Genomic DNA, 10,301 nt, shown 5'->3' with positions numbered 1-10,301 from the left:
TGAGTACCATTGATTCTCTAATGGATAGTGATTCATAAAACACATTCATGAACCAGAGCGCTCTTACTAATCCAAGTACCGAATCAACACTCAAGAGAATTATTTATCTACTTCTTTCTCAAGAAGGAATGGATTCCATCTCGTATAATAACATTCACAGCTACCTATTTCATTGTGTCTCCAACATACAAGGAATAGGATTCAGGGTCTCAGAATCCATACCGAGTAAATCAAAAGACATAAATCTATAAATAGGAGTTTGTTAAGAACTCAGGATTAAGATCATCCTATATATGACCATCGGTAGACTCAATTAGAATTTCTATGCTTAACGGAAATTATTAGAAATTCATATTGTGTCTGTGTCCCTGTTCCACATAATCTTATTATGTGAAATACACTCATTCAATATCTCGCCATATTAACAGTGCAGATAACACCGTTCCATTCTAAATGGGAATGACATGTATTAATAATGTTTTAATTAAAGATTCTGAACTTTAATTAAATTCATCATGAACAATGTTTTTGATTATTATCCTTAAACACTATCCTCTTGTATATAACACTTATATACTATGTTTAAGGTTACATAAATAATCACGGAATTTTAATTTGATATTCATAAAATATTCATAAATATATGCACATAAAATGATGAATAAACTCTTTTTATTCATTAAATAATAAATATCCTATTACATCTCATGCTTCTAGGACACTATTCTCAACAAAAACATAGAGGGCTCGTTTGATAATGTTTTCAAAATGGTTTTATTTTTGGTATAAAATAAAAAATGAGATTGTTTTGAAAATTATTATAAAACCGATTTGGTAGTCTTTTAAGATATTGGTTTGAGTATGATAAAAATGTGAAATCGTGTTTGGTTACATTTATGTTTGTTTTGAGCACATGTAATTAATAATCTTAAATTAATATATTAAGTAATTAATAATTGATAATTATTTAGTAAATAGAAATTAATAATAGATAAATTATCATTAATGAGTACATTAGTAATCAAACTATATATAGAATAAATTAATATGTTAAATAATTAAAAAATAGTAATTAATAATTTATTATAAGTACTATACTATATTTATTAGATTATAAGTAATTAATTAGTGTATTAAGAAAAATAATTAGTATATACATAATTTATTAATATTCCGTTTACTACTTAAATTATTAACTTTTAGTTACAGAATTAAATAATTAGTTAATTAATTACTAATGTTTATTTAATAATCTATTATTTGATATATCACATGTAATTATTAATTATTTATTTAATAACCTATTATTACTTGTTTTATTGTTAATATGTTATATAATTAATTTTTGGCAATTAATCTTTAATTAAATAATTAATTACTATATTATTTATTATTTTATTAATAAAATAAGAAACTTAATAGTAATAAATTAATATTTAATTAATAATTAAGTAATTACTATCTATTTATTCATTATTAATTAATATATAATATAATTAGTAATTAATAATTATTTATTTAATATAACATTGTTGATAAGTACTAGAAAATGAAAATGAAAAATGAAAAACACTTTCAATCGTTTTCTATTTTCTTCACAAAAATTATTCTCATTATTTTTATTTTTATTTTTTATTTTAAAATTTTTATTAAACAAACGTGATTTGTAAATCGTTTTTATTTTTATACCTCAAAAGACGTGAAAAAATATTTTTAAAAATAACTAAAAAATTATTTCAAACGCACTCAAAATATCATAATGGAGAATATTATATAAAACTAGAATGATGGACACCGCAAACCAGATTAGTGCTTTAAAGTTCTACAGACTCAAATGCTAATTAAAGAAGCTTATTAATAAATTAAGTAGTATTAATGCAACTGCTTCAAACTTGAATATATAAGAAAATGTTGCAGGAATCAGTTTTTTAAAGAATCAGCTTTAGGTTTCTGGATTTAGTAATAGAAAAAATAAACAAATACATGTTTCTTTTGCTGTAATAAGCAGCTGAAGAGTAATAAATGGACAAATGTATTTACTGCCGCAAATGGCAAACAGACAAACATAAAAAGGTTCTCTGAATTTTGTTGGTCTTTATTTACTATCCTTTAAAGGGACAAAGAGGAACAAAAAATGTTAAGCCTTTCACACAAAATAAAATAGGATATGATTCTGCTGTACAGTGAAAAAGGTGGTCGTTTGATCAAATCTATTGGTCCAAATTTAACTAAAATAAACAAGTAAAAAGAAAAAAGGACAATTTGCTCTGTCGGTTAAGATAGTGGAATAAACAAATTAATATTAAAACCTCTTTCTCTCTCCTCTACATCTTCTTCTGTCCTACTCCTACCTCGTAAAATATGTCGTGGGTTTCTTTCCCACCCAACTCCTAATGCCCAGCAAAACCCAGACAAATTCTCAGTTGAAAAAACAAACCGGTCCCCTCTCTCTCTCCGACCCAGATCTGCCTTACGCCGCCGCAAACGAAACCCAACCGCCCAGATCTGCCTTGCGCCGCTGAGCAGTGAGTCCGTGCCGAGGTCGATGAAAAGGAGGAGGAGAAATCTGGGTCTCATCCATTCCTCTGCTGCCTGTCCATTTCTCAGTTGAAGACGAAGATCAGACTCCAAAAGAGATTTTTGCTTCTAAATGAAAAGAGCAAAGGACTAGCCTAGAGAAAAGGAAAATGGAAGCCATGGAAATGGAAGGATTGAGTTTGTTTTTCGGAGTTTTGTTGCAGAGAAGCGGAAGGATTTTTTCAAAAAAAAAAAAAAAAAAAAGGCACTTCTTGGTTCATCGTTGAGGAATAGAATCAGAATTTGACGATCATCTTACGAAATTTGACGTTCTTGTAGGTAATCGTCGTTTTAACTTAGACGATCGTGAATGCAACAATAAAATGAATATCGATGATTGTTATGTCACTTATTTTGTACTTGTATTTGGATTTTGGAGTCGCGAAGTTTTTTTTTGGATTAATAGTAATGAAAGTACTTAATTTTTAAATTCGTTGAAGATTTAGATTTCAAATATTTAAAGCATTGATTTTTTAAATTGTTGTTATTTAAATTTCTTGACTTTTTTAAAATCATCAGCTTTATTAATAATGCAAAGAGTTTCCATAATTGAAGGTTGTAACACTTAGACCATGAGCATTGGCTCATGAGTTTGTCAATGCGAAACTGCAAGATTTACAAATATTAACTGTGTGTCTATCACAGAAGATAATTGAAACTAGAAGAACTATAAACAGATTATTTATAAAATACCAAGTTTAATCTAATATTGCAATTACTAATTTCGAGTTTTACAAGATCAGAATGCCTCCTCGTTACATGATAAAAGGATATCAACTGTAAGAGATTTATCAATATCTGAATACGTATCAATTTAAATGTCACAATGAAAATTTGTGGGAGCTAGTAAAAAAAAAAAAAAAGAAGCAAAACCTCGCATTGAAAGATTAAGAAAGAAATCCCTAAAAACATAGACGTGATCAATGACGAAGGCTTTATGCATGATGATTGTTTCCCGTATTTGTTTAACAGAAAGAGCCAACGCAATAAGTGAATTATACAATCTATGAGCATAACATCTATATGACGATTTCAAGTAAAAACCATGCTATTTCATGCCTTCAGCAAGTGTTTGTAAAAGGTGGCCATAACTCTCACTTGCACTTAACGCTTGCTTCAGCAGCTCGGCGGGGCTTTTTTTCCGTCAGAGCCAACAAGTTGCTTGAGATCCCATCGTCTTTTCTTATATCTGTAAATCTAAGAAAGCATAAGACTCTTAAAGTACCACAACCTTGAATTCTGACCCACAAAAAAAAAATGTATATATATTTTTTGAGCTCAAAATCTTGGGACTTAAAAGGAAAGTTATGGCTGAATTGATCCAAAATCTCCACAGAAATTAGATCCAAAGCAAAACCTAATTAATAACAAGAACGTTTAATGTCGATCACAACATACCCTTTACAAAGGCGATTTCTTTCTCATTTCCAATCAACACAGATTCTCGATCAAGATTCATTCAAGAAAAGAACATAAAACAATGAATTTCGGATCCGAATTCGAGGGAGAAATACCCGGCAGTGAGGAACTTGATGAATTGAGCAATTGCGAAAGCAATGAAAGCACAGAGAAGAGGATAATTCGAGAAGATCGAAGAAGACACCAACGAGCCGCCTCCGGTCGCCACCATAGCAGACTTTCCGGTCATCTCATCCATTGGTTTCCCATCTTTCTCTCTCCGCTCAAAATCATCGCATCGTTTCTTTGAGAGAGAGAGAGAGAGTGAGTGAGTGAGTGAGAGGACGAAATGGTGACTTTGCTATAAATTATAATGGAGCATAATAGCATATTTGCCTGGAAACACATTTCTTGAAAAGTTGAACGATCGAAAAAATAAAAATGCGATCGTGAGTGTCTTAAAGTCATTTTTTGTGTCTCTGGACATCGTCTGAAAGTGCACATGTAAAAAGCCCAATGAATCGCATATGATGAAGATGATTGCATAACTAAAGAGCGCGGAGATGTTAGAAGGGAGAAAGAGGAAAATAAACTAAGACTTGAGATGAATTAAAATTAATAGACTAATAGTTTACATAAGTTAATAAATATGCTAAATTACTGTTTTCGTCCATAATTTGTCTGGTTATGAACCGTAACTTGACAAGTTATTCTCGATTTTTGTTCATAACTTGTCTGATTATGAACCATAACTTGACAAGTTTGTCCATAACTTATCTGGTTATGAACTATAACTTGACAAGTTATGGCCTATTAATTTCTATAACTAAAAGTTGGCCTATATACTTTCTTAAGCTTTTTATATTTACCTATTTCTTACTATTTCTCATGTTAGAATGGTTATGCAGCCCAAGCCCAATAACTTAATTTACATTGGAAAATAGTAGAAAATAGGCCAATATGAAAAGCTTACGAAAGTATATAGGCCAATTTTTAGTTATAAAAATTAATAAGCCATAACTTATCAAGTTATAGTTCATAATCAGATAAATTATGAACAAACTTGTCAAGTTATGATTCATAGCCAGACAAGTTATGAACAAAAACTGTGAATAACTTGTCAAATTATGGTTCATAACTAGACAAGTTATGAACGAAAACAGTAATTTGACATATTTATTAACTTATGTAAACTATTGACCTATTAATTTTAATTCACCTCAAATCTTGACCTATTTTTCTCTTTCTCCTATTTACATTCAAAGTGGAGCTCATAATAAAAAAGTCATTTTTTAAGCCCATTAAGAAAAAATAGAAAATTTATGTGAATGAGTCTAAATTTTTAATTCTTATATTTAATAAATATCTTTTTATTAGTATAATTATTAAATTAAAAAATTTATGAATTAAAAGTAAATGGTACAAATTTTAATTCAATGAGTATTTCTCAAGATTAAGCATCATAATTGGGAATCGTACCGGTTTTTTCCACCTACACCAATCGGTTTCCACTTTTTTTGTTCTTCCTCATTAGCTGATGTGTCGACACTTGATTGGGGTGACAGTCACGTACCATACGTGATTTACAACTCACGGTACTGTAGAACTTCCAATAAAATAATCTCCAAGAGGAAAACAAACAAAATCAGCTTCTCTGAAGGTTTTCAATGAAATTAGTTCTGATTTCATTTGAACAAAAGTTACATGTAGTTCTAATTAGAATTGACAATCCAGATAGCGATACGATGATACGATTTGAAATTCACACAAAGTTAGCAAGTTTGAGTTTACTATAAATGAGTTTGGGTCATAATCGGGTTAACAGAATTAACACGATTAATGAATGGGTTGAGTTAGGGTTAAACTCCTAACACGAAATAACACGAATTTACATAATTAACTATATGTGTCATTTGTAATATAATGATATGTGATATAACATGAAAATTTATGACATATTCAATACAAATAATGTGAATTTTAATATTTGTAGGTAAAATTCTTTTATTTTTCTTAAAAGAATAGATAAATTAACTAATAAACATGTTAAACATGTCTTGACCGTATTAAATAAGTCATTATTATGTTAGTTATTTATTTAATATATTAATTTAAATAGATTATACGAGTTAACACGATTAACACGATTAATAAATAAATTGTGTTTGAATTTATATTTTTAACACTTTTAATAAATATGTCGTATTTAGATTGATATTTTTTAACAGAATTAATAAATAAGTTGCCACAAACACGTGTACGAATTGCCACCCTTAAGTTCCAATATCCTACTTTTGCGAAAAATTTGACTTCATAAAGACTATTGGGCATAATATACGCACAATAACCTGTGAGCTGATCCATAATCTTATGGGCCCAATACAACTGTTTTAGGGCTGATCCAAACTCTTATGGGCTTTCTGTTAAGTATGACTTGTTTGCCGTCATGAAAGGCACTTGTATATCTGTGATGTTCTATATATAATCTATAGACTACAATATGTCAATATGTCAATGAGGCAAGCTTGCAATGTTTACGTGGTAGAAATGGTCTTCATACTCGAAAAAGGATTCTTCATGATCGACTAAAAAACTGAAGAAAAAGAGTAGAAGAGACAAAATGTGTGAAATGAAAAGGAGAATAATTATGAATTAGAAAACAATTTGTTTACGTAGCTGAAAGAAAGAAAATAAGGTGGGATTTAGGTATGGGAGAGTACGAATTAAATCCCAATTGCATAAAAAAGAAAAAGGAAAGAATATTGTGTGTTTTGACCTCATGAGTTTTGGTATTTGGAGAATGACATGAAGCCAATCAAACACCATGAGATTGGAAGAAATATTCGGTATAATAATATTGCAATATTTCAAATAATTACTTCAACCGACCATGTGCTTCATTTTCAAGTCTTATAGTTATTAAAGCCATATGCTCTTATTATTCCTGATTTTGAATTTTAATATTCCACGTTCATATTATAATAAAACACAAGTTGTAAAAGACACAAGGGAATGGCTAAAATGAATAATGTTGTGCAAAGATGTGAACTTTTTCATTAAGATATGAACATCATGATAAATATAACTTAATATACAAGATAGCATGGAGACATTCTAATGTTGTCGAAAGGGGATACAAAAAATAAGACAAGAAGAAACGGCTGCCTGGTGTTCAAATTATTAATTAGTATCTGAATATCAGTTAGGAACAGAATATATATATATATATATATATTTGTATCTGAATATTGAAACAAATGGTTAATTAATCAACTATAATAAACATTTGGACGTATTTCTTAATAATTTAAGTTTATAGGAGAATTTATGATCTAATAATGCACCAAGAAATTAATAAAAAAATGGATCTTTATTCCCTAACCACGCCACAGGAATATAAAAATATTATATATTGTCTTATATGTATATACATACATCTCAATGGTGGCATGTGCTAGCACTCAAATTTTAAACGTAAAATTTTCATGAAAATTTTAGTTGTGTGCTCATTCAAAATCAACGTAAAAAATAATAATAATAATAATAATAATAATTAATTACGCCCTCTTTTAATGATATGTAATTACGTATAATAAAAATTTAAAACCATAATGTTCATGTTTAAAAAAAATGTTATTATATTTTTCACATATTGTGCCACGACTTTAGAAAATTTCTGGCATGGACACTTATCGTACTCCAACTAGAAGCTAGCCAAAGCATAAGAATAAGTAAATAGTAATTATAGAGTCAAATAAATATCAGCTGGCACACAAATAAGAGAAGCAGCCAAGGCAGTGAGGTAGCTAGGGCTCTGTGTGATGGTCCAGAGAGACAAAGGATATTTGCAATAAATTAACGTTCACAAGCACACAATATATAAAGGTCATAATAAATTAAAGTGATCACGGGCAATTTTCACAGAAATCTTAACTCATGATCAAAAGAATCCAACATTATGTCCAAACGTAGGTTGAAGGTAAACGTCAGTGGAAGTTGCTCCCAACGAGAAAAAGGACCAACTAGACATATATTCCATTCATGTCATATATATATATATATATATATATATATATATATATGTAAACATCCATTTCTTACACCAACTTTTTGCCAATCACACGATCTAATTCTTCTTCATATATAAATATACATGTCACATTCTCGCTGGGGTCTCCTTGTAATTGCCCTCAATTTTGAACGGTACATTTCCAATATAAATAAAACTTTCTTATCAAAGCACTTATTTTTACAAAGGGCTCCCGCTTTGGCACATATATACATATATATATATATGTGCGCGCGCTTGTGTACCCTCCTTAACTTCCCTTTTTTTAAGACTTTGGGTATTTGGAGATGATTTATAAGGATATATGTTTCAAAAAATTGTTATTTTGGGATCAATGCTTTTAAATACAAGGTTGCAATTTTTTTTAACGAGAAATCAATTAATGGTGTTATTCAAATTTTTTCTTTTGGTCTGAATTAGTGTTTGTAATTCTATGATTTGGAATGCAATTTCCTTTTTCAAAAAATAAAAAAATTAATTTTGGGGTTTCTTGGACGGCATTATTTTTATTGTTAGAACAACAAGATTTATAAACACCGGTAAATGGGGTGCTCAAAATATGTACATTTTTGTGTTTTATTTTCTTATTTTATTTTTTTTATTTTTTTGGCCAGTCAAATGTAATGTAAATGCTTTACAAAGAGTTTGCGAAGTTGTGCAGTACCTAGAGTAGATTGCATTAATGGCGGCTTTAAATGATAGAAGAGATCAAGGTGTATGAGAAGTCGTGCATATTTATTTTTATTCATTGACTAAAGGAGTAGAGTAATTTGAGCAAGCATTTGAATGCTTTTGTCCATATTTTCATTACAACTCAAAGCTGGTCAAAAGCTATATATATATAGTCATCAAATCCTTCCCCTTAATTAGGGTAAGAGAGAGCCGTATCCTCTTTTCAAAAGCACCAACATTATATATATCGATTACTTTAAAAAAAAAAAAAATAATATAATCAGGCCTAATGTTATGAGATCCTTTGTTTTTATTTAAATTTGGAAACGATATTTTTTTAGCTCTATGCTTGCTTTCCTTTTGACAGAAGCAGTGCGTTTATTGCTAGTTGGTGACAAGTACAATGTATTTTAATACATGCAATTACGTAACAACAATAATTTATATAGAATTAATATGTATTAAAAATTATAGAAGAAAATCTAAGAAAGAAAAGAACACAAAAATTTAATATGGTTTGGCATTGCATGCATATTTACGGAGTTAAAAAGAAAAACACAGAGAAATCACTAACGAGAATATAAGTAATATATACTATAATTGAAGAATTGGGTAAATTATCTAAGGCTATCAAATCTCTTAATTTAAGAGATTTCCCTAAAATTGAAAATAAATACAGTTAAATCTAAACTATTATCAAAGATAGCTATGTACAAAAGCCAAACTTTCCGTAATAAAAATCTTACATATACGTTTACATCCTTACATATGCCAAGATCATATTAAAGCCAAGAATGTATAAACCCTAAATTTTCTCCGTATATCTTACTATATGCACTTGAGGGAAAAAAATTAAGAATTAAGGCGATGATCATAATCAATCGAAATAGAATATTAAAAAATAATAGGGTACGTCTGTTGAGACTAAATTTCGTCCTTCATTTCTCATCATACACATGTCAACACACGTCTCGAAGAATGGGGATAAATCGCTAAATTGGCAGCCGAAATGAGCCGCGAGCCGTCGGCAACTCGCAAGTCTTAGCGTTGCCCGAACAACCAGTTCTGCTACTCACCAGATGAGCTGTCGAACAAAATTGTTAGCTCAGTATCTCAGAATCAGCATGGAGATCTCCTTCTCCACATTTATTCTTAGCATCAATCTGTAAGATCTTGCTCAAGATAGAAAAAGGGAAAATCAATTATTATATTTGCTTTCTCCCTAAGGGTGCGTTTGATTGGGTGGAAACGAAAAGAATATAATAGAATGGAATCTAAGTCTGATGTTTGGTTGAACTTATAAGAAAAGAATGATCATTCAAAAAGAATGCTTAATCACCCATTTTTTGTGCATTCCTTCATCACATAGGAGGAACAGTCATTCCAAACTCTTTTCTTATTTTTTTCCCATAATTACCCTTCAATATTATAATATAATTACAACATATTATATAGTTGTTATATATTATAATGTGTAATAAAATATAATATAATATATAAAAATACTATAATATAATATAGTTATAATAATATAATGTAGTTATAATAATATAATGATATGATATATATAATTTAATTTATAATA

The sequence above is a fragment of the Morus notabilis genome, unplaced genomic scaffold (genome assembly GCF_000414095.1).
Source record: "Morus notabilis unplaced genomic scaffold, ASM41409v2 Scaffold3, whole genome shotgun sequence".
NCBI lineage: Eukaryota > Viridiplantae > Streptophyta > Magnoliopsida > Rosales > Moraceae > Morus > Morus notabilis.
The sequence above is the reverse complement of the archived record's forward strand: the minus strand, read 5'-3'. Positions refer to the sequence as shown.